Raw genomic sequence first — 25210 nt, 5'->3', positions numbered from 1 at the left:
AACAAAAATGCTGAAACATTGACAGTAAATTACTATCCTGAATGAAAATTAGTATTTATTTGAGAAATAATTAAGAATAAAGTTTTGCATTGATTGGGAAAATATAAATTTCTTAATAATAACTTTTTGGAGTATTTGTGCTATTGTGCTGAATTTCATTCACTTACTGCTATATAATAATAACCTCCTTGAGTAACAGCCAAATTTCTGTTTCAAACTGAAATACATTTCAGAAAGAATTAAAATGGGAGAGGTGCATTTAATTTCAGTCAAAATGAGCCAAAGTAGAACTGAGTGACTTTAAAATGGGATATAATTGCAGTAAGAACTCTGAGAATTCTATCAGAGAGCTTTCACATTAAAAGGCAATAACCATTGTTGGGTACAGTTTATAAACTGGAAACATTGGGAGAACAACAATACACCAACAAATAAGTGTAATGCTGCAAAGCAATATGAGATGGACCGAGCACATAAGGATGGTAGTAGGGAAGGAGGAAGAATTTAAGGAAAGTGTGCTTCATCTGCAAAGGAGATCTCATACGGAACACTAGTGTGGTCCATTCTTGGGTGCTACTTGAGTATTTGGGATCCTCACCAAGTCAGATTAAAGGGAAACATCCAAGTAATTCAGAGGAGGGTGCTAGATTTGTTACCGGTAGTTTCAATCAAGATATGAGTATATGGAGCTGTTTTGTGAACTCAAATGGAAATCCCTGGAAGAAGAACAATGTTCATTTCATGAAACAGTATTGAGAAAGTTTAGAGAACCAGCATTTGAAGTTGACTGCAGAATGATTCCACTACCACCAGTATACATTTTGCATAAGGACAACAAAGATTAGATAAGAGAAATTAGGACTTATATGGAGGCATACAGACAGTCATTTTTCCCTCACTCTGTTCAGAGTGAAACAGGAAAAGAAATGACTAGTAGTGGTTCAAGGTATTCTCTACCGCGGCTTATGGAATATGTATGTTGATTAAGATGCAGAACTGGAATGAACTGGTCTTTTTTTCATTTTTTTTTTTTGGGGGGGGGGGGGGCGGGGGTGGCGAGTAGGGGGGGGGGGTTATTTATATTCCAGTTCTGTCTTGGTTACTTAAATTTGAGTAGAATTGAAAGACATTCAATTAATGTTTCTAAAGAATACTGAAATGACATGATACTTTTGCAAACAAAATATGTTTTGAGATACGTGGCCTGAGATTTTTAGAGTTTTTTAACCAAGACTTTGTGTGAATTTGGACCATGTTATGAATACTGTATTTATCACCAACTGTTCTGTTCTGGAATAGCATTACACAATTCCCAGGTATGGCCAAACATATATTCAAAAGAAATATTATGTATCAGTATGCAAAAAATCTATTTAATTCAATTCAATAAAACACAACTTGCATTTACATAAAAGAATAGTTCACACTTTTGAAAATTATGTGCATTAATGAAGAGATCTCATCAAAACTAAAATAATTATCACAAACTTTGAAGTAATTCCTTTCAGCTAGCTATTGGCATATAACAGCAAAGAATTTATTTCTGGTACATAAAAAATGCTCTTTTACTCAACATTGTAAGAGGTAATACTTTTCTAATTTCAACATCGTAAGAGGTAATACTTTTTTAATTACACTGAGGTGACAAAAGTCATGGGATAGTGATACGCACATACACAGATGGTGGTAGTATTGCATACTCAAGGTATAAAAGGTCAGTGCACTGGTGCAGCTTTCATTTCTACTCAGGTGATTCATGTGAAAAGGTTTCCAATGTGATTATGGCTGCATGATGGGAATTAACAGACTTTGAAGGTGGAATTATAGTTGGAACTAGACACAAGGGACATTACACTTTGGAAATCATCAAGGAAGTCAATATTTTGTGATCCACAGTGTCAAGAGTGTACTGAGAATGCATTGCAGGCATTACCTCTCACTACAGACAATGCAATGGCCAACAGCCTTCATTTAATGAAGAAGAGCAGTGGTGTTTGTGTACAGTTGTCAGTGCTAACAGATAAGCAACACTGCATGAAATATAACCACAGAAATCAATGTGAGACGTATGACATACATATCAGTTAGGAGAATGCAGCAAAATTTAGCGTTAATAGGCCGTAGCAGCAGACAAACGACATGAGTGCTTTTGCTAACTGCTTTGGGTTTGGTACACTGCGATGCTTGTAGAGATGTTTTTGAAAATAATCTAGGCAACTACATGCTGATAATAAAAGTTAGAAATCAGAAGTTCTGAAACAAATACTAACAAAGAGATAGAGGGGCTGGCCAGTACTTACCTCAGCTCAGTACAGCCGATAGATACACAAAAAACAGAACCGAAAATTTACGTTCCTAGCTTTCGGAACAAATGTTCCTTCATGAGGGAGGAGAGAGGGGAAAGAAAGGGAAGAAGTTAAAGGAGATTCAGTTACTCACAACCCAGGTTATGAAGCAACAGGGAAAGGAAAATAGGGAGGGTAGCAAGGATGGAGGCATGGTTGTCAGAGGGAAGCCAAAGAAATTCTCAATATCTTTGGCTTCCCTCTGACAACCATGCCTCCATCCTTGCTACCCTCCCTATTTTCCTTTCCCTGTTGCTTCATAACCTGGGTTGTGAGTAACTGAATCTCCTTTCCCTTCTTCCCTTTCTTTCCCCTCTCTCCTCCCTGATGAAGGAACATTTGACTGAAAGCTAGGAACGTAAATTTTCGGTTCTGTTTTTTGTGTATCTATCAGCTGTGCTAAGCTGAGGTAAGTACTGGCCAGCCCCTCTATCTCTTTGTTAGTATTTGTTTCACATCTTTATATGAGATTTTCCATTAATCATTTAAATCAGAAGTTCTCTGTGTCAGTATTATAATTCTCCTGCCTGTAAAACAATAAACACTGTATCATAGTTCATAGAAGATTTGGTAGCTTTACTAAGCTGGCTTCCTGTAAGCTGCATTTGGAACCTTATCAAATATAACTGAACTGAATTATTTGTAAAATGGTGAAGGAAAGCGTTCCCTGAAGATTAATTATTAGAACATTAGGTTACAAGGGTTTGACACGCTGTTAGCTACATGGATGATATCTTTAAAATAAGCAATAATAGGTGAGCATAAACTTACGGGTTCATTGTAAGGCTCTAGCAAGATAATGTTTGAGTACTGAGAAGGAAAGATATTTTTGATAAAAACAACAATAACAGATACCAAATGGGGCAACTTTGCAATAAGAGACAACTTTGCCATTGTTTGAAAACAATTACTTTTAGCACTCTATCTAGTTCCTGACCAAACCAACAGACAAAACACTGTTTGAACCATACACAAAAGGGTTTAACAATGCTCATTTTATGTATTTTCAGCACTGACTTATGTTAATAATTCCTTGTTGAAATTTTTGTTTTCGGCTTGGAAAAGATGATTTTCTGGTTGTCTACAAGAGTAAATCGCCCTGCTCATTTATTTACATCTGAGTAAAAACGACTTGATTTGCATATAATTGTCTGTCAGAATCATTTTTAGAGGTATATATTATGTTTCATTTATGTCGAGTAATATCACTTGGCAATGTTACACAAAGAAGCTTCGTGAAAATGTGACAACTTTGCCAACAAACACTATCTCAGTTTTCTTACATTTTGGCACTTTTTCAGATCATGCACTTACTATTTTGTTTCATATATTGTTAAAATTACATGACACATTAGCAGCAAGCTGGATGGCCACAGGTATGAAATTTATAATGATATTATTCTGCAACTTACTACTGTCTCTGCAGTGGTTTGTGAGGAAGTGAGCAGTGGCAAAGGGGGCGAAAGAGGTAATATTCAACTTTGAATCTCAGAAAATAAAATGCCTCCATCTAAAAACACCAAGCCACCAGACTACATTGAGCGATAAAGAGGAAGAAGAGACTCACAAAGAAGTCATTTTAGATCCTATGGAGACAGAGAGCTTGACGATTCATGTCGTTGAATGACTGTCAGTGGGAAAAGTTTTTACTTCCCAGAATTTCAGTCTCAAGAGTGTGGGCTTAAAACTGCCTACTCTAATGTTTTGAATCTTTACATGAACAAACCTTTCCAATAAACAGCTTTCAAAGTTTAAATATTCTTTTAGAGGTTTTATGGTTTAAATGTTCTTTTATCTCTTATTTATTGGCAATTTGTGCTTGTTTTAACATAGTTGATAAACTTGCCCCATTTATGAGGTACTTTAACCTTGCCATTTCTGTTTGCATTTTTTAAATCTATAAATATTTTCTTAATTTGTCAATGTTCCACAGTGTGATACTAAAAATCAGTACTAATAGCTTGTGATGGTTTTCAAGAATTTTTGTACGTATCATTTAACACAAGAAATGAAAATTGTCTCTAGGGGCTGTAACATCATCTAGAAAATACAATGTTGTACAAAATTCCTTGATCGTGATTCCACCAGTAGTAAAATACTTTGGTATAACTTCTGTTGAATGTGGAAATTAAATACCTAGTAGGTAATAATGCAAAAGGTTAAATAATTATAAATAAATTGAGAAAATGCTCCCAGATTTCTTGTCATACCAAAATTTTCTTGGCACTCTTTGTCTATCTCAACGGTATGACTGATGAATTTGATAATCTCTAGTTTTCTCTGCGTCAATGTTTATGACTTACCATGGTGGTAAGATTTATCTGAAAGTTTATTTGTCATAATTAGAATCATATAATGTATGTCATAACCACACTCAAGTCCAAATTCAAAACCAGGATCATCACTGAAATACAACACTTAGCGTTCAATGCACATTTATTACAAACACCACTGTCCAGCCAGAATAGAAATGACCTCCTGGATAAATAGTGCAGCTATTTATGCAAACATAAAATATTCCAGAATATACAAACATTACAAACAAAAGAACCTTCCAGAAAGGATAATTCCAAGTAAAAAATAAAAATAATTAAGGAATTTCCTGAACTCTTTTCTGACGGTCTTGGAAAAGTGCAGATTACCCTGAAAGACAATGCACAGCCTAAGTTTTTCTGGGCTCGGCCCATTCCCATTGCTTTATGAGACCAAGTAGCCAGTGAATTAAAAGAATTGCAACACAATGGTGTGACTGCTCCAATGCAAGCTAGCCAGTGGACAAGTCAATTGGTTTTGATGCCGAAGCCTTCTGTTTGCATATGCATTTTTGTTGACTTCAAAACTACAGTCAATCCGCAGACAATAATTGACACTTATCCATTGCCTTGCCCTGAGGAACTTATGGACAGGCTTGGCACAGGCAATTACTTTTTTAAGATAGATTTGTATGATGCTTATTTGCAAATACCACTACATGATGAATCACAGAAAGTGTTTGTTGTTAATACACACTTAGGCTTGCTCAAGTATTTGCATTTTCCCTTCAGCAGTGCCTCCACATCCACCATTTTTCAGTGTTATCTGGAACAGTTGACTGGTCAAGTGCTGTTCTGTTCAAACTACCTTGACGATATTGTCATCTCAAGTCATACACCAGAGGAATGCATTGCCAATTTGTGTACTCTTTTTCGATGCAGGACTCAAGTGTTGTCTTGAAAAGTGTGACTTTTTTCAGACAGAACTACAGTATGTCATGTGATAAACAGTCACGGTGTGCACCCCCTCCAGTCTCAATTGCCTGCAATCTATGACCTGCCTGTTCCTTGCAATGTATCTGAACTGCAGTCAGTGTTAGGCAAGTTGACATACACATTTGTTTCATTCTGAACAATTCACAGATAGTAGCTCCATCGCATCACCTGTGTCAAAAAAATGTACCTTTTGGGAGGCCTAAGGACTGTCAAGACGCATTTCAGAAACTCAAAAATGCCTTGCTCAGTGACAGATGTTTACTACATTTTGATCCTGCCAAGCCTGTGATTTTGCAAGTAGATGCTTCAAAAGGTTCAAATGGCTCTGAGCACTATGGGACTTAACATCTGAGGTCACCAGTCCCCTAGACTTAGAACTACTTAAACCTAAGGACATCACACACATCCATGCCCGAGGCAGGATTCAAACCTACGACTGTAGCAGCAGCGCAGTTCTGGACTGAAGCGCCTAGAACTGCTCGGCCACTGTGGCCGGCTAGATGCTTCCTCTTATGGAATCAGTGCTGTGCTTTCGTAGAGAAATGGTGCATAAGACAGACCTATTGCTTTTACCTCAAAGTTGTTAACTTAAAGTCAGTGCAATTATTCAAAAATTGAAAAAGATGTATGTGGTGTGACAAAATTCCATCACTATCTGTTTGCAAGTTCTATTTAGTGACAGATCACAAGTCTTTGCAGCCCTTGTTTCATCCATCAAAGTTGGTTCCTAAACATACTGCTCAAAAAGTAGAGCATTTGGCTTTGCTTCTATCCCAGTATCAGTACAAAATTGTATGGAGACCTATGGCAAAGCATGACAATGCTGACATCCTTTTTCACGTTCTGATCGGCCCTGAATCTGATTTTGATTTCTCTCAAGCATCTTGTTGCCAGATCGATGTGCAGGACTCTGAATTGCTGCAATCTTTTCCATTGAATTACAGAAAAATGGCACAGATCATGGAAGTGGACCCTGATCTGAAGATTTTGTTGCATTACATTCACATATCTTGGCCTCGCTCATTGAACAGTATTCAGAACTCAGTAGTATGCCGATAGTTTGCTCATCGGCATACAATACAACAAGGCACAAGCTTATTACAATCTGACAGTGGACAATTGCAGTTGTTCATTCTCACAGTGTTGCAAATGGATGTGTCACAACTGCTTCACCAAGGACATTGGGGAATTGTTTGCACTAAACAGTTAGCAGGCCGGCACTGTACTTGGCAAGGCACGGACGCCCACATTGAACAGATGACGTCACAGCATCACACATGGGTGGAAAACCAATCTGCTCCACCACAGGCATTCTCAGCTTGGCCTAGACTCAATCCCCAGGCAACAAGTGCACATAGACTTTGCAGGACCATTTTGGAACACTCGTTGGCTCATAGTGGTAACTCTTTTAGCAAGTTCCCATTTGTGGTGCCTATGAACTCTACCACGTCACATAGCACCATTCAAGTGCTGTCCTCAATTTTTTGCATTGAAGGATTGCCTGAAGTCATTATTACAAACAATGGACCTAAGTTTGCATCACATGACTTTGAACAGTTTTGTGAACAAAATGGCATTCGTCATCTAACAAGTGCTCTGGCACCCCAGGATGAACCAATGGACGTAACACTCTTGCCTCCGCCATTGTCGCTCTCTGACCCGATAGACATGGACCCGCCATTGCCATCAATGTCACCGTCATCGCCTCAGGAGATGCCCTCGGGACTGGACATGTATCCTGGGTATCGTTTTCGGAAGGATGTTCCTCTGCTCTAGCAGTGGGGTACGGCTGGGAGTATGCTGTCCTCCACAGGTCTGGCTCCCAGCTCATCTCTATGCTCAGCTTCCTACCTGCCACCCCCAGCCCTCTCCCTCACTCCCCGTTATTGTTAGCATCTCCAGCACATGACAATGGTACAGCATTTCAGGGGGGGGGGGGGGAAGGGGGGGGGGGGAGGAGGAATCTGCTGGCGTATGCTTTTGCCAGAACACCAGTCAGCACTAGGAGACATTTTATGGCAGGTGCTGAAATAGGTGCACCTATGACAAGAGAAGACCAAGTCATGTCCCTGGGCTACGCCCTGATAATGCTCCCTCAGCAGCATGCATATAGCCCACTACTGCTGGGTCAGTCTCCTCAATATCAGTGCCTCAGAATGTTGCATTGGGACTCAGTTTACATTGTACCTCAATACATCACACTGTAAAATTTTGTACATGGCTGCACGTTCAGAGACTGTGAATAGTTACAATTGAAAGAAAACAGCCCTTGGTCACTATTTTTAACAAATTAATTAATTAAAAATAGTGACCAAGGGCTGTTTTCTTTCAATTGTAACATCACAATGTGCTCTAGTCTTCTGCAGGGATAGTCATTGCCTTGTACCTTAGATAGCTGTGAGGGATTGTTAGTCATTGTACATAGCTGTGATATCAATACGGACAAGACTTAAGAATTAGTACAGGTTATTTGATTGCTGTTAACCACAGAACTTCAGATTAGACATTACTGAAGTTAAGTACTCAATTGGTTCCTGTAATAAAGTGTATCTTAACAACGTGTGCATTTTGTGTTTTAGTAAGAGGAAACTGGCCACCCTCTCCTCAACAAGCCAGGAACACAAAACATTACAAGAGAGCACAGCCACAACACCTTCCATGATTCTGCACCTCTGGACTGTAGCAGGGCTTCATACAGAGGATATGGATGATGTCTCTGTGCTTTTGTCTCCCTGATGATGTTCAACAAGGGAGGAAGGACAGAAAATGGCCAAAAGTAGCACATTATTAACTTTGCCAACAGTTCTACTTTCTGCACAGATGTAAAAATTAATACCAAATTTTGTGGGTTGCATCTCACTGGCTGGTGCTTGGCATTACAGCATTCTTGGTCTTTGTCCTGGGCATCCAGGATCCACATGCAAACCAGCTGCCTTGCTTCTTTGGTCCTGGTGATAAAGGTGTTTCATGTAGACATCTCAATCTCTCTGTTCAGCATCTACATACAATAAGAGCATATCTGCCAATGTTGAGCCCATTTGTTTGTTGATGGCAGGCAGTTGCATCCCATGTGTGATCTCACAATGTGAAATTAATACTTATACTATTCTAGACTGGAAAATGTTTCCATGAGCAGAAAACAAAAAATCATTACATATGCTTCAAAATAATGTCTTCTACAAGGATATCCACTCTGGAGTTTCAGCAGTTGGCACAGCTTTGGTGACAGCACAGTGGTTGAGGTAGTCAGTGCAGACTATTATCCATTGATTTCTGCTTGTCGACTTCAGGAACCTCCGCAATAGGTCAATTCCAATTTGGTGGAATAGTGCTGCTGCAAGTGGGATTAGTACCAGATACGGATACCTGACCAGTGATACCTGCATGTGATTCTGTCAAGAGACTTCACAAATCCCAGGGTGATAACTTGCCATTGATGAGCCGGGATGATGAGCACCCATTTCTGTCCCACTGGATCATAGTTTGCATCATCTATTAACTGGGATTCATCTATGGTCAGTTCCTCCTTCCTCATGGCTTCTATGGTTTTCATCAGTGTTAGATCTCCATCTGTTCCGTGGTTATCTCTTTTAATGCAGTGATGACTGGTATTTCCTCTGTGCTGCTGTGTTCCATCAAAGATTTTTTGAAAGACATTTGGCATCAGTGTGTCTGTGTCAACTGTTGTATATCACCTTGATTTATCCTGAAGCCTCACTACTCATCTCACCATTCAACCAGATCAATCTTTCACACTAATAAGCCAATGTAGAGAATGGAGGTTTCTCACAGCAGTAAATGGCCTGAACTTGTTGATGGCATAGCATACTAATCATATTTGGGCAGAAACATGCAAAGAAGGAAGTAGATTACAGCAGAGCCACCTACAGGCAGCTGCAGATGTTATACTGTACAAAATACAACACAGCGGTCACATGTTATGAGGCGAGCCAGCCAGGGGAGGTGTGGGAAAAGTTGACACAACAGCACCTAAGTGGAAGAAGGCAGAATCCACTCAATACCAGGGACCACGGAAGTGTACAGTAAACATGTGCCATGTCTTAGCAAAGCCCAAACAATCACAGCTCATGAGTGTATAAATACCTAGCCACTTTTGTACTGAAATCATCTTGTGTTTGTATTGCAGGACTACCACCATGGGGCTGTGACACTTGGGGTCCCATCTGGAATGCTGTACGGGGGTCCACAGTTTGACACCACATGAGGGCAGCCTTCCCTGAGACACGAGATGCAGAGCTGCCGCTGCTGTGGGGCCAGCCAAGCCCTGAGACATAGCGGGCTGGCCATTGTGTTTTCCCAGTGGGTAATGCCACTGTGTCACCCAATGCCACCAGCTGGGCAGTGCTGGAGACATCAGCTGTGCCTCAGTCACCATTGCCTTACCTGCCGAGTCCAGGGACATAACTGACAGAATCAGTGGTGTTACTTCACCACTCAGCCATGCTGCATTTTCTCAGCACGTGCATGCAAGAAGCAACTAGATGTCTCAACCACACTGCTGCTACTTGTAATGAACCATGGTGGAGAGTCGTAGTAAAGGAATTTGAAAAACACAGAACAGTCTCTCTGACTCCAGCCTTCTTCAGTGGTGTCAGAATACTGACATCCACTTTTTAGAGAAATTTCTGAACCTACAACCTACAGTATGGTGAGTCAAGAATATTTAATTCTTGTTGAGTGTTTTAGTCATGTTAAAGAAGCTTGACTGCCATGCTTTTTGTGCTACGGCGTCTGAACAAGACACAGCCAGGGCAAAAGTACCACAGGCACAAAGTTGCGAGCTGGTGCCAGTTTCACAGAGACTCACCATTTGTGCGAGTTCCAACAGCACTATGGTTGGCACTGAGGAAGAAGATATCAACTTCACCAATTTTGTATATCCTCGTCACTAGTTTTGTAAACCCTCGTCACCAGTTTTGTAATGGCCTTGTCGCTATTGCTATGGAGGCCGAGTGCCACTGTTGTTATGGTAGGCCAAGTCTATGAGTTCATAAAATGGCTTCTGGTGCAGTACACTGCTAAGACAATTTCTCCCTGCCACTATTACACAACTATTCCCCAGGGTCGGGTAACAGGGTAGGGGAACAAATGTTCTACAGCACTCCAACAGATAAGTAACACACAAATGAGTTAAAATGGTTTACTTACCTTTGTGACTTGTTGAATAACAAAGTCTGCAACACTGCATCTAATATAACACAAAAAAGGCCCTCAATTGCTAAGTGCAAATGATCATAGGTAAGCTTCAAAGTGCATAACAAATGCAATTTACAACAACTGGCTGTTCACTTCTAAGAGTTTACTAAATGACATTTCCTGTCTAAGTCAGCCCTGGATGATGATCTATAACCAAGTGGGCAAGAGCTGCTCTTCTATCTTCCGAGTAGGCTTCTGCCCGTTGCCGTCCAGTCATTGGCAGATTGTATTCAGCCGGCAATTGGCTGAGGTGGAGTCGATATCTTCATCCTGAGTACTGCCTGTTGTGCTGGTGAAACTCATGCAAGTGGAAAGTCTCTATGGCACTGGCACCAGCTTGCATCTTTGCAGCTATGGTGCTTCTTCCCTGGTGGTGTCTTGTTTGGACACACAACATTTTGTAATATGAATTTTGTTACAAGTTAAGAGTCAGCAGATTTGTCACACTTCAGAGATAATAGGACTCACAATTTGCTAGTACCTGTTAGATGCAGGCAGTGTAACTTAGAAGGTCATTCAGCATTCCATGTGCAGAATCAGCATCAGTGGAATGTTTCACATGTAAACACTATGAGCACGTCGCTAGGCAGTGCCAAAAACTGTAATGTTTAATGTTCAGATGGAAGGCTAATATATTTTATTTTGTGTGTCCTGTCATTATTGGTGTTTCAAAATAAGTATTGCAATGGTCAAGGCATATTCAGACTCCAAGACATAAGGTGTGTGAGAACCTGAGGCAGCCTGCATGTCATTGGAAATACACTCCTGGAAATGGAAAAAAGAACACATTGACACCGGTGTGTCAGACCCACCATACTTGCTCCGGACACTGCGAGAGGGCTGTACAAGCAATGATCACACGCACGGCACAGCGGACACACCAGGAACCGCGGTGTTGGCCGTCGAATGGCGCTAGCTGCGCAGCATTTGTGCACCGCCGCCGTCAGTGTCAGCCAGTTTGCCGTGGCATACGGAGCTCCATCGCAGTCTTTAACACTGGTAGCATGCCGCGACAGCTTGGACGTGAACCGTATGTGCAGATGACGGACTTTTAGCGAGGGCGTATAGTGGGCATCCGAGAGGCCGGGTGGACGTACCGCCGAATTGCTCAACACGTGGGGCGTGAGGTCTCCACAGTACATCGATGTTGTCGCCAGTGGTCGGCGGAAGGTGCACGTGCCCGTCGACCTGGGACCGGACCACAGCGACGCACGGATGCACGCCAAGACCGTAGGATCCTACGCAGTGCCGTAGGGGACCGCACCGCCACTTCCCAGCAAATTAGGGACACTGTTGCTCCTGGGGTATCGGCGAGGACCATTCGCAACCGTCTCCATGAAGCTGGGCTACGGTCCCGCACACCGTTAGGCCGTCTTCCGCTCACGTCCCAACATCGTGCAGCCCGCCTCCAGTGGTGTCGCGACAGGCGTGAATGGAGGGACGAATGGAGACGTGTCGTCTTCAGCGATGAGAGTCGCTTATGCCTTGGTGCCAATGATGGTCGTATGCGTGTTTGGCGCCGTGCAGGTGAGCGCCACAATCAGGACTGCATACGACCGAGGCACACAGGGCCAACACCCGGCATCATGGTGTGGGGAGCGATCTCCTACACTGGCCGTACACCACTGGTGATCATCGAGGGGACACTGAATAGTGCACGGTACATCCAAAGCGTCATCGAACCCATCGTTCTACCATTCCTAGACCGGCAAGGGAACTTGCTGTTCCAACAGGACAATGCACGTCCGCATGTATCCCGTGCCACCCAACGTGCTCTAGAAGGTGTAAGTCAACTACCCTGGCCAGCAAGATCTCCGGATCTGTCCCCCATTGAGCATGTTTGGGACTGGATGAAGCGTCGTCTCACGCGGTCTGCACGTCCAGCACGAACGCTGGTCCAACTGAGGCGCCAGGTGGAAATGGCATGGCAAGCCGTTCCACAGGACTACATCCAGCATCTCTACGATCGTCTCCTCGGGAGAATAGCAGCCTGCATTGCTGCGAAAGGTGGATATACACTGTACTAGTGCCGACATTGTGCATGCTCTGTTGCCTGTGTCTATGTGCCTGTGGTTCTGTCAGTGTGATCATGTGATGTATCTGACCCCAGGAATGTGTCAATAAAGTTTCCCCTTCCTGGGACAATGAATTCACGGTGTTCTTATTTCAATTTCCAGGAGTGTAGTAGCAAACTGACAGTAGACAATATGGAGGTTTGTGGTCTAGTGAAGTCACAATTGCCACAGTGAGGTATAGATTTGTCAGCCATAAGTTTAGTTGCTCTTTCTCTGGTAAATCAACTGAGAATGTACAAGCATTTGTGGAAGATCTTAAGAATTTGGTGGAGATGGAAGGGTCATCTGACATGAAACTTTTAAGGGTAGCAAAGGTGAAATTAACACAAGAAGCCAAAATATTTACTGGGTATTCAGAGGCTTTCAAGGGAGCTAGAAAACGTTTGAGCAATTTAAGAAGGGGTTAGTCCAGATGTATATGAAGACACTTTTGGGAACCATTTGGCATGCTAATGAAGAGGCATCCATGGAAGAATTTGCAGATAGAATAAGGAAAATCAATTGGTGTACTAATGAGCTGGGACAGAATGCTGGGTTGAATGAGGTGATTTTATGAGAGGCTCAGCAGAGGTCACTTGATGCACTTTTCAGAGGATTACCTTCAGAGAAGTCAAGAAAAGTATGGACAGGAGTCCGACTGATTCGCATAGTTGTCAGATTAGCAAGTGATTGTGAAGAAATTGACATACCAACTGGAGTGCAGGTTAGATGGATGGTGTTTTCAACCAATATAATGTTTATAGGTGTGTACAAACAGGCATGTGAGGAAGCAATATTGCCAGCCTTGGGACAATGGGAGTAGAAGCAGAGGTCACCGTAGTTTCAGGGGTAGGGAATCGGGAAAGAACCAGTCATTAAACGCCACAGGGAACCTGAGGTCCATCTATGGTCATTCCCAGTAAGATTACACATTACAGAGTCATATGCAGCGATGTCATTTGTGGTCAGAGAGGAATGGTGGCAAAGAGGAATTGCAGGATATTGTTGGAGACAGGGGTACATGCATCAGCTGCCAATGGTGATCTGGTGGAACATAAGCAATGGAACCCCCATGGTATAGATTACATGGAATGGGGGATAAGGATGTTATGCCATTGGGATTGGTGGCATAAATTTTTGCCTGGGCATGGTTCAGTTCAAACAATGTGTAGAGATTGTGCCAAATGTGAGTGAGGGTTATGAAATGACTCTGGGGTTGGCTTTCTTGTATCAGGATTGTGTCAAATTTGATCTTCGGCAGCATATGGTGGAGCTTGATGAGAATATTTTTCATTTGGGTAAAACCACTGCCAGTGTAGTGATGTCACAAGGTGAGTCTATGACAAATGACAAACCATTTAAAATGTGAACAACCACAATAAGACTCAATCACACTAAGACTCAATCACACAATTGCACACCTATGAGCTCTGGGAAATTGCTTGGGTTAATGTTGAGTCTAGGTTACCAATAGGAATTTTCTGTGTGGTGGATCCATTGGAAGCGAATGAAGTACTGGAACAGGTAGGCAAGGCAAAGGTCCCGAGTTCGAGTCTCAGTCCGACACACAGTTTTAATCTGCCAGGAAGTTTCATATCAGCACACACTGCACTGCAGAGTGAAAATCTCATTCAGGTAGGTTGTTTGGTGAAGAGAAGTGTTGAACACATATGAGAGATAAATGGTGAGGAAATGGTACCTGTATTTGAGGATAATTTCAGTGCAGAGAATTTACAGTTAATAATGGTGATGTTGATCGATAATGTGGATATCCTGAAGGAGCAAGAGTGGGCCACAGGAGGTGTCCGCCACACACAATCACCAAATGTCACTGAAACTGAGTCATGAGGGAAGGTAAAGCATCTAAGTGACAGTGAACAAATGGAAGAGTTGCTTTTGGAGTTTTGGGATTCTTTTTTTCCAAATGGGTCAATGCCACCCACACATATCATGCAGCAGCAACAGATAATAACAGGAATTGAATCACCAGTTTGCCACAGACCATACAGAACATCAGGATTTTTGAAGCCAATTCTAGAAGAATTTACCAATCAGAAAATGAAGGAAGGGATTATTGATGAGAGCAATAACCCATGGGGAGCTGGAATTGTTGTCATGCCCAGGAAATCAGCACATGGATCATATAAGTATAGGTTTTGTTGTGATTACAGCAAACGTTAACCTTTGCCAAACATTCTGGAAATCATAGACTATTTGGGCTAATGCATTTTTAAATGATGGACTTAAGGGGTAGCTAGTAGCTAGTAGCTAGTAGCTAGTAGCTAGTAGCTAGTAGCTAGTAGTCACTCTGAAAGTTCTACCAAAAACAGCATTTTCTTCACTGTGGGGTTACTATCAGTTATGAAGGATTCCTTTCGGATTAAAGAACGCACCTGCAGCATTTCAGATATTGTTAGATGGAGTTCTCAGAGGATTGGAACCATATCAACAATTGGTGTATCTGGATGATACAAGCATCTATACTAGTGATATGAACAACAGATACAACACTTGATGGAAGTACTCCTGAGATTGAGGGCAGTGAATTTAATATTGAGTACAACAAAGTTTAATTTTGTGTTGGAAGAGGTGGTACACCTTGAGTACGTAATTAGTAAGGATGGGGTTAAGACAGTGCATACATCCCCCCCCCCCCCCAAAACACACACAAACACACACACACACACACACACACACACACACACACACACACACAAACTGATCAAAGCTATACGTGAATTTTTTATGCTTGAGACAGAGAAGGAACTACAATCAACCTTTGGAGTCGCAAATTATTCCTGAAGATTTGTAAATGGATTTGTGGATGACGTCAGACCACTGATGCAATTACTGAAGAAATGTTCAAAATTTGTTTGGTCAGGAGACTGTCAATATGCTTTGGAAAAAACTGAAAGAAGCTTTGACATCAAGTCCAATCTTAGTGTTTCCAGATTTCACTAAGGAATTCATTCTGACATGTGATGCATGCAACCATGCACTTGGATGTGTGCTGGCTGAAAACACAGAGGGCATTGAGCAGTGGTCGTCAAACTTTTTCGCTCAAAGGCCAAAACTAACAATATGATGTGGCGCCTCGGACCGCAGATTTCCAGGTCTTTTTATTAACTGGCTAACCATGTAAATGGTGTGTTATGAACCTCCAATAGACTAGCTATAGTAAAGAAGCAAGAGGTTTACCACTGACTTTATAGCACTTATCATTAAAGTCGATACCATTCGGACCACTACATGCAGAATGCTCTCTGTTTCAGATTGTTGCCACCCTCAATGAACCGTAAATTGTAACACTGAAATTGCTCGATGAAATGTTGCTGCATTATCTTTGTGAACAGATGGTTTATAGCAGCAAATGGACTTATACTTAAATGTATTAAGTAACATGAGGCACAATCACAGCTGTTTTCTACATGTTTTGAAAGTCATTTTTCTTCAATCCACTTGACTGAACTACAACAGCCTTAATTTTATTTCATACTAGATGAGGTACCTGGCATTGGCTAGATATATATTTATTCCAATCTTATGTTATTCTGTCTCTTCCTTCCCACACTCTCTGTCGTCCATCTCGATTTTCCCCTCACTCACTATCTCTTCACCCCTTTATCTGTCCATTTTGCACTCCCTCTGTATGTGTCCATGTCCTCCTCCCTCTTCTCCCTCCACATTACCATCCCCCACCCCAAGAAGACATTGCCTTTGCTTTTTTTTTTTTTGGTCATCAGTCTACTGACTGGTTTGATGCGGCCCGCCACGAATTCCTTTCCTGTGCTAACCTCTTCATCTCAGAGTAGCACTTGCAACCTACGTCCTCAATTATTTGCTTGACGTATTCCAATCTCTGTCTTCCTCTACAGTTTTTGCCCTCTACAGCTCCCTCTAGTACCATGGAAGTCATTCCCTCATGTCTTAGCAGATGTCCTATCATCCTGTCCCTTCTCCCTATCAGTGTTTTCCACATATTCCTTTCCTCTCCGATTCTGCATAGAACCTCCTCATTCCTTACCTTATCAGTCCACCTAATTCTCAACATTCGTCTATAGCAACACATCTCAAATGCTTCAATTCTCTTCTGTTCCAGTTTTCCCACAGTCCATGTTTCACTACCATACAATGCTGTACTCCAGAAGTACATCCTCAGAAATTTCTTCCTCAAATTAAGGCCTGTATTTGATATTAGTAGACTTCTCTTGGCCAGAAATGCCTTTTTTGCCATAGCGAGTCTGCTTTTGATGTCCTCTTTGCTCTGTCCGTCATTGGTTATTTTACTGCCTAGGTAGCAGAATTCCTTAACTTCACTGACTTCGTGACCATCAATCCTGATGTTAAGTTTCTCGCTGTTCTCATTTCTACTACTTCTCATTACCTTCGTCTTTCTCCAATTTACTCTCAAACCATACTGTGTACTCATTAGACTGTTCATTCCATTCAGCAGATCATTTAATTCTTCTTCACTTTCACTCAGGATAGCAATGTCATCAGCGAATCGTATCATTGATATCCTTTCACCTTGTATTTTAATTCCACTCCTGAACCTTTCTGTTATTTCCATCATTGCTTCCTCGATGTACAGATTGAAGAGTAGGGACAAAAGGCTACAGCCTTGTCTTACACCCTTCTTAATACGAGCACTTCATTCTTGATCGTCCACTCTTATTATTCCCTCTTGGTTGTTGTACATATTGTATATGACCCATCTCTCCCTATAGCTTACCCCTACTTTTTTCAGAATCTCGAACAGCTTGCACCATTTTATATTGTTGAACGCTTTTTCCAGGTCAACAAATCCTATGAAAGTGTCTTGATTTTTCTTTAGCCTTGCTTCCATTATTAGCCGTAACGTCAGAATTGCCTCTCTCGTCCCTTTACTTTTCCTAAAGCCAAACTAATCGTCACCTAGCGCATTCTCAATTTTCTTTTCCGTTCTTCTGTATATTATTCTTGTAAGCAGCTTTGATGCATGAGCTGTTAAGCTGATTGTGCGATAATTCTTGCACTTGTCAGCTCTTGCCGTCTTCGGAATTGTGTGGATGATGCTTTTCTGAAAGTCAGATGGTATATCGCCAGACTCATACATTCTACCCACCAACATGAATAGTCGTTTTGTTGCCACTTCCCCCCAATGATTTTAGAAATTCTGACGGAATGTTATCTATCCCTTTTGCCTTATTTGACCATAAGTCCTCCAAAGCTCTTTTAAATTCCGATTCTAATACTGGATCCCCTATCTCTTCTAAATCGACTCCTGTTTCTTCTTCTATCACATCAGACAAATCTTCACCCTCATAGAGGCTTTCAATGTATTCTTTCCACCTATCTGCTCTCTCCTCTGCATTTAACAGTGGAATTCCCATTGCACTCTTAATGTTACCACCTTTGCTTATAATGTCACCAAAGGTTCTTTTGACTTTCCTGTATGCTGAGTCTGTCCTTCCGACAATCATATCTTTTTCGATGTCTTCACATTTTTCCTGCAGCCATTTCGTCTTAGCTTCCCTGCACTTCCTATTTATTTCATTCCTCAGCGACTTGTATTTCTGTATTCCTGATTTTCCCGGAACATGTTTGTACTTCCTCCTTTCATCAATCAACTGAAGTATTTCTTCTGTTACCCATGGTTTCTTCGCAGCTACCTTCTTTGTACCTATGTTTTCCTTCCCAACTTCTGTGATGGCCCTTTTTAGAGATGTCAATTCCTCTTCAACTGTACTACCTACTGCGCTATTCCTTATTGCTGTATCTATAGTGTTAGAGAACTTCAAACGTAGCTCGTCATTCCTTAGTACTTCCGTATCCCACTTCTTTGCGTATTGATTCTTCCTGACTAATGTCTTGAACTTCAGCCTACTCTTCATCACTACTATATTGTGATCTGAGTCTATATCTGCTCCTGGGTATGCCTTACAATCCAGTATCTGATTTTGGAATCTCTGTCTGACCATGATGTAATCTAATTGAAATCTTCCCGTATCTCCCGCCCTTTTCCAAGTATACTCCTCCTCTTGAGATTCTTGAACAGGGTATTTGCTATTACTAGCTGAAACTTGTTACAGAACTCAATTAGTCTTTCTCCTCTTTCATTCCTTGTCCCAAGCCCATATTCTCCTGTAACCTTTTCTTCTACTCCTTCCCCTACAACTGCATTCCAGTCGCCCATGGCTATTAGGTTTTCATCCCCCTTTACATAATGCATTACCCTTTCAATATCCTCATACACTTTCTCTATCTGTTCATCTTCAGCTGCGACGTCGGCATGTATACCTGAACTATCATTGTCGATGTTTGTCTGCTGTCGATTCTGATTAGAACAACCCGGTCACTGAACTGTTCACAGTAACACACCCTCTGCCCTACCTTCCTATTCATAACGAATCCTACACCTGTTATACCATTTTCTGCTGTTGTTGATATTACCCGACACTCATCTGACCAGAAATCCTTGTCTACCTTCCACTTCACTTCACTGACCCCTACTATATCTAGATTGAGCCTTGCATTTCCCTTTTCAGATTTTCTAGTTTCCCTACCACGTTCAAGCTTCAGACATTCCACGCCCTGACTGGTAGAACGTTATCCTTTAATTGATTATTCAATCTTTTTCTCATGGTAACCTCCCCCTTGGCAGTACCCTCCTGGAGATCCGAATGGGGGACTATTCCGGAATCTTTTGCCAATGAAGAGATCATCATGACACTTCTTCAAATACAGGCCAAATGTCCTGTGGATACACATTACGTGTCTTTAATGCAGTGGTTTCCATTGCCTTCTGCATCCTCATGTCGCTGATCATTGCTGATTCTTCCGCCTTTAGGGGCAATTTCCCACCCCTAGGACAAGAGAGTGCCCTGAACCTCTATCCGCTCCTCCGCCCTCTTTGACAAGGCTGTTGGCAGAATGAGGCTGACTTCTTATGCCCGAAGTCTTCGGCCGCCAATGCTGATTATTTATAAAAATTTAGGCAGTGGCAGGGATCGAATCCGGGACCGAAGACGTTTTGATTATGAATCAAAGACGCTACCCATAGACCACGGCCTTTGCTTACCCCACCTTATTTCTTTACATATTGAAAATAATATGTGCATCAGTGTGGTTGAACTTGATCCAAGAGTTTATGAGGAGAAGTGGATGATAAACACACACACACAAAGAGCTAATGACTAATTATTTCTTTTAACAAATATGTACCGCATATGACCATCTCTATAATGCATTTTCATGAATCCAATGCACTTTCATTTAAGATTGATACAATAGCAGATAATTGGCACGAGGCAGACGCATCCATTTGTTGTCAACACTGAGAAACAAACAAGAAAACATTTCCATTATTACGTCCTCTCCCTCCACAATGACAAATCTATCTGCCCCTGTACCAAGTGGCACCTGTAAAGGTGATAGAACAACTTTATGCCCTCCTACTTACAATTCTTCTGGTATATTTTTCATTTGACAAAGGAGACAGGTACAGCCAACAGCTGCAAACCATTTATTCTTCACCAGAATGGGTATATATCATTTATAGTTCTTCAGAAACTGTAAACATTAGCACCTCTTGAAATGAAATAGTACTTTCAGAAACAAACCACCCGCAACTGTTGGATTTATGTGACTCCTTCGTCAAATAACATTGCTGGGCAGTTGCTGACAACAATGAGCCATGTTTATGACACTGAAATTCTGAAATACAGGGAAAAAGATTTTTAAATACTCATCCATCGGTTTGACAACTATTAGATTATGAGGGATATATTTGTAGGAGACATACAAGTAGTTGTGTCATGTTGTCAACAATTACATTTTTAGTTGTGTTGAGACCGACTGGAATAATCGTTGTGGTAGCATGACTCAATGATGACATGTGCCATTCACAGACTTTCAGAGAATGACTGTCACCATGTTTACGAGTGTTGAAAACTGCATACAATGCTGCTGATCAAATTTCAATAAACTGGAAAAAAACATATAGTGCGTCTGACTAATTCATTCCAGTTTAATTATCTCTGTGAAAATAAAATTCACATGACTTGCATAATCGTACAATGTTCATGTAGCTTGGTAGGAGCATATGAAGGATGAAGGGAAGGAAGGGCACCATTAGTAATTTTGAGCCACTACCAAAACGAAATCTGGGATCAGTGTATCTTGTTCCTGAAATTTATTTTAAAGTACTTTCATGCAAGGTGAGATAGATGTATTATTAAAATATTGTATTACATCATTCAAATGGCCACAAAATTTTTATTATAATTGTATTAATCTCAAACTTTCAAAAACTGTAGAAATAAATAAGAAATTTAAAAAAAATAAGAAAAGGACAGATGCACTGCACATGTAACAGGCTGTATAAGAAAGCTACAGGTCTCTTATTGACTCTGGTCTTTATTCATTATAATTGCAAAACAAACGTAAATACAAATATATAATTTTTCATTAATGTGACTTGTGATGAACTTTTTTGGCTATGCCGTCTATATCTGCGTCGTTTGAGCTGCATGCAATCAACATTGTGTCTTCTAAATGACTGGACAACCAATTACGATATTTATTTTTCAGGTACTTCATTTTTAAAAATGAAGCTTCACAAAGATAAGTTCAAGGAAATAGTGTTAAAATGAACTGTGCACAGTCTCATAAATTTTTATAATTGTTAGGCACACATTTCCAAAATTTAGTGTACTGTTGTGTTTCACAATGTTCTATAAACAGAGCTTTAAGCTGTGTGTCATACTGAAGTTTGATTATTTCATTTAGCAAATTAGTTCTAGGAAATCCAAATTGACAGAATAATTTGAGATCATCATGTCCAACATGCCAAGGGTTCTCTACGATAATGAAACAGCTTCGAATATTTCTAACATCTGCAAATCTGTTTTTTATTCCTTCCAAATAGGCTTCCAAATATTCTTTCATGTTATGGTAAATAGTTTTGGCGATAGTTAAGCCTGATCGGAGCATAGCAACAGTTGGAAAATTAGACAGATCTTTTACTTCAAGTTCATTTGTATATAATTGCAGTTTGGCTTCAAATGCAAATATTTTGTTAGTCATTTGCCCCATTATATTGTTTGGTCCTTGTAATTCCAAGTAAAGTGTGTTGAGTTTTTGTGTAATATTGGTCAAAAAAGCTGTAAGTATCCACCATTCATCATCATCAAGTTCAGGGATAATTTTGGCACTTTGTTGTAAGAATAAAATAATTTCAAATTTCAAATTAACAAACCGTTCCAACACTTTTCCTTTTCTTAGCCATCTGACAGCAGTATGTAGGAGAACATCACTGTAACAAGCTTGCAATTCCTGCAGAAGTTCTTTAAATTTTCGGTGATTAAGTTCACGGGCACGAATGAAATTTATAATGCTTATAACTGTTTTCATAACATTCTTCAATTTGGTACTTGAAATTTGACATGCCAATCTTTCTTGATGCAGTAATCAGTGAATGGAGAGTAAATTTGGCAAATTCCATTCCTTCTTAATCAGTGTTATCAAACCACTGTCGATGTCCATCATTGACAGACAACCATCTGTACATACTGATATGAATTTGCTCATAGATAAGTCATTTTTTTTTTACAAATTCTTTAATTGCATCCACAAAATCACACCCTTTTGTGTGACCTTTCATGGTTATAATTGCTAAAAAATCTTCCTCTATTACCCCATCATTTGTGCAGTAATGCACAAATAATGAAAACTGAGCCACTGAAACTAAATCTGTACTGGGATCACTTGCAAGACTGAAGTATTTGCATAGTTTGACATTATTAATCACTGCCTAAAACATATATTTTGAAATATCTTCTATACAACGTCAACAGGTAGATTCTGAAAGTGTGAGCTTATTCATTTCAGCTGATATTTGTTTACTGTTAGAGTAATTTGAAACAGTCATCATACGTTGCTTCACTAATTCAGCATCAGTGAAAGCTTTCATATTTTTTGCCAGAATATTACATACTTGGTGTGATGCTCTTGTGACAGCCTCGCTTTGCCCAACTGCTGCTAACATAACGTTTTGTTGATGACAAATGGTAGATTTTAGATGAGCAATTTTTTCCTTTCTATCAGTTGAATTCAAAGGAAAAGCTACTGTAAATGAATTGTAATTACTTGTGTAGTGGTGAAATAAATTGTATCTCTTCAGTCCCACAATTGTATCCTGGCATATTAAGCAAGTACCAGTACCTTCTTTGTGTCCACTTATAAAGCACAACTCTTCTTCCCATATTTCTTGGAAACTTCATTTCTCTTCACATATTTTGCTCTTAGTCACTGTTCTTGATGGTACATCAAACATTATTTATCCTACTAATAATTATATCACCGAATATAAGCACAAATACCCTCAATATGTGACGAACACTCAGGGGCACCGAAACTTAGTTCACAACTGACACACTGACATAACAAAGTTAACAATGAGGTGGTTGTGGGAGAAGCCCACCGGTGACAAACAAGCAGCCATGGGCATAAGGTGAGTTTGATGCATGGCTCACATTGTTGGCTAGCAGGCCGCTCAAGCCTTTAGCACTGCGGAAGACTGGCAAGTGGTGTGTTAAGTGAAAGTGGTGGATGGTGACTTTAATCACAATTCTACGCAGTTTCCATAAACAAAACACTGCTACACCAGACAAGAAGGTAACTAATGCTACCCGTGCAAAGCCGAGGAGGGTCGCGAGCCGCACGAAAACATGATCCTGGCTGCATGCGGCCCGCGGGCCGCAGTTTGACGACCACTGGCATAGAGCATCCAGTAGCCTATGCATCAAGGCAAATGAATTCAGGAGAGAGGAATCTACTCCACAACAGAAAAAGAGATGTTGAGCCTTATCTATGGAATCACCTACTTCAAGTGTTATCTCTACGGCAAAAGGTTTTGAGTGATTATGGATCATGCAGCATCGAACTGAGAGAGTTTGATTTTGAGGTCATACATATACTTAGAAAGAAACCTGGGAACACAGATGGCTTAAGTAGGAAAGAAGCAGAGCTGAGAATAGGTGGTAATTTTATTGCATGCAGGATAGGTTGCTATGCAGAAAAACCAAGCTGGGACCACAAGTAACAGTACCAGCGAAACAGAGGAATAGAATGCTACATGAGACACATGACCACTTGTTAGAAGGTCATGGAGGATGTAGGGTTAACAACAGGAGAGTTTTGAAAAGCTGGTGGACGTGTGGAACTGCATACACTGTGCACAGAGAGCGGATTTGTGCTGAACGAGGGTACCATTGCACAGATTATCTTAAGCATTATTGCCCAGCATACATCTTGAAGTCACACGTGGGAACAGAAGTGTTGCCATATGAAGTAGCATATGGTTGAAAAATGCTGTCACCGATTGATATGTCAAAAACCAGGTGAGGAAGAAGGGAGGATTGGTTAAGGAGTTTGCGAGGGTGATGTGAGAAATATGGAACGGTGTGGTGGACGAATGCATGGGCACTGGAAAACCAAGAGCAAGCAGTGAATTATACAGCAAGAATGCCACAGTACAAGACTGAACTACTGGTAATGCTATTGACTTCTTACACTCCAAATGGAAAGAAGACTTTTTTTTTGCGAAGTATCAGGGGCACTATCAAGTTGTGGAAACTACATCACCAGTGAGCATCAAGTATCAGCTGCCAAAAAGAACAATAATTGTGCATGTGGGATATATGAAACCTTTTAGAGGGATTTCAAAGGTTATCCCAGGAATTGGAGGGCTGATCTGGAAAGGAAAAGTGGGAAAGAAAATGCGAAGAAGTGAGTGAGAGGTCGTAGGTGAAACAGCGACAGAAAGTCCATAAGGGATAGAAGATAACAATAGATTTATATTTTCTGTTTGTTACATATAGGTGTAGCATAACATTTAGTATACATGAAATGAACTGCTCTGGGGCAGCAGGAGACTTTATGGGGAGGAAAAGGTAACAGGTAGCCCTGTATTCAGGTGAGATATGCCGGGAGACAAGATAATGCATGTCATAACTGGGCTACCTAGTCATCAATGGAGCATTGTTGAATGAGCACTCAGAAGGGGGTGTGCTATTTGTGAAGCAAGAAGATGTGGTCAATATAGCACACCAATCTTATCCAGTCTTATTCAGAAGAAATGCAAAGTAGGAAGTAGATTACAACAGAGCCAGCTACAGGTGAGTACAGATGTTATGCATCATGAAACACTACACAGCTGTCACATGCTGTGAGGTGAGCTGGTCAGGTGAGGTGTGGAAACAGCTGACACAGCAACACCAAAGCAGAAGAAGGTGGAAGCCTTTCCACACCAGCTACCATGGAAGTGTTTAGTGTATGTGCTGCACAGCATAGTTAAGCCCTAGCA

General features: G+C 40.9%; 1 protein-coding gene across 1 annotated transcript in view; it reads right to left on the bottom strand.

The window, feature by feature from the left end:
* The window catches only part of LOC124556534, a 487563-nt gene that overhangs the window by 220575 nt on the left and 241778 nt on the right, over positions 1-25210 (bottom strand). The window lies entirely within an intron of this gene.

The sequence above is a fragment of the Schistocerca americana genome, chromosome X, assembly GCF_021461395.2.
Source record: "Schistocerca americana isolate TAMUIC-IGC-003095 chromosome X, iqSchAmer2.1, whole genome shotgun sequence".
NCBI lineage: Eukaryota > Metazoa > Arthropoda > Insecta > Orthoptera > Acrididae > Schistocerca > Schistocerca americana.
This window is presented reverse-complemented; position numbering and strand designations above follow the sequence as displayed.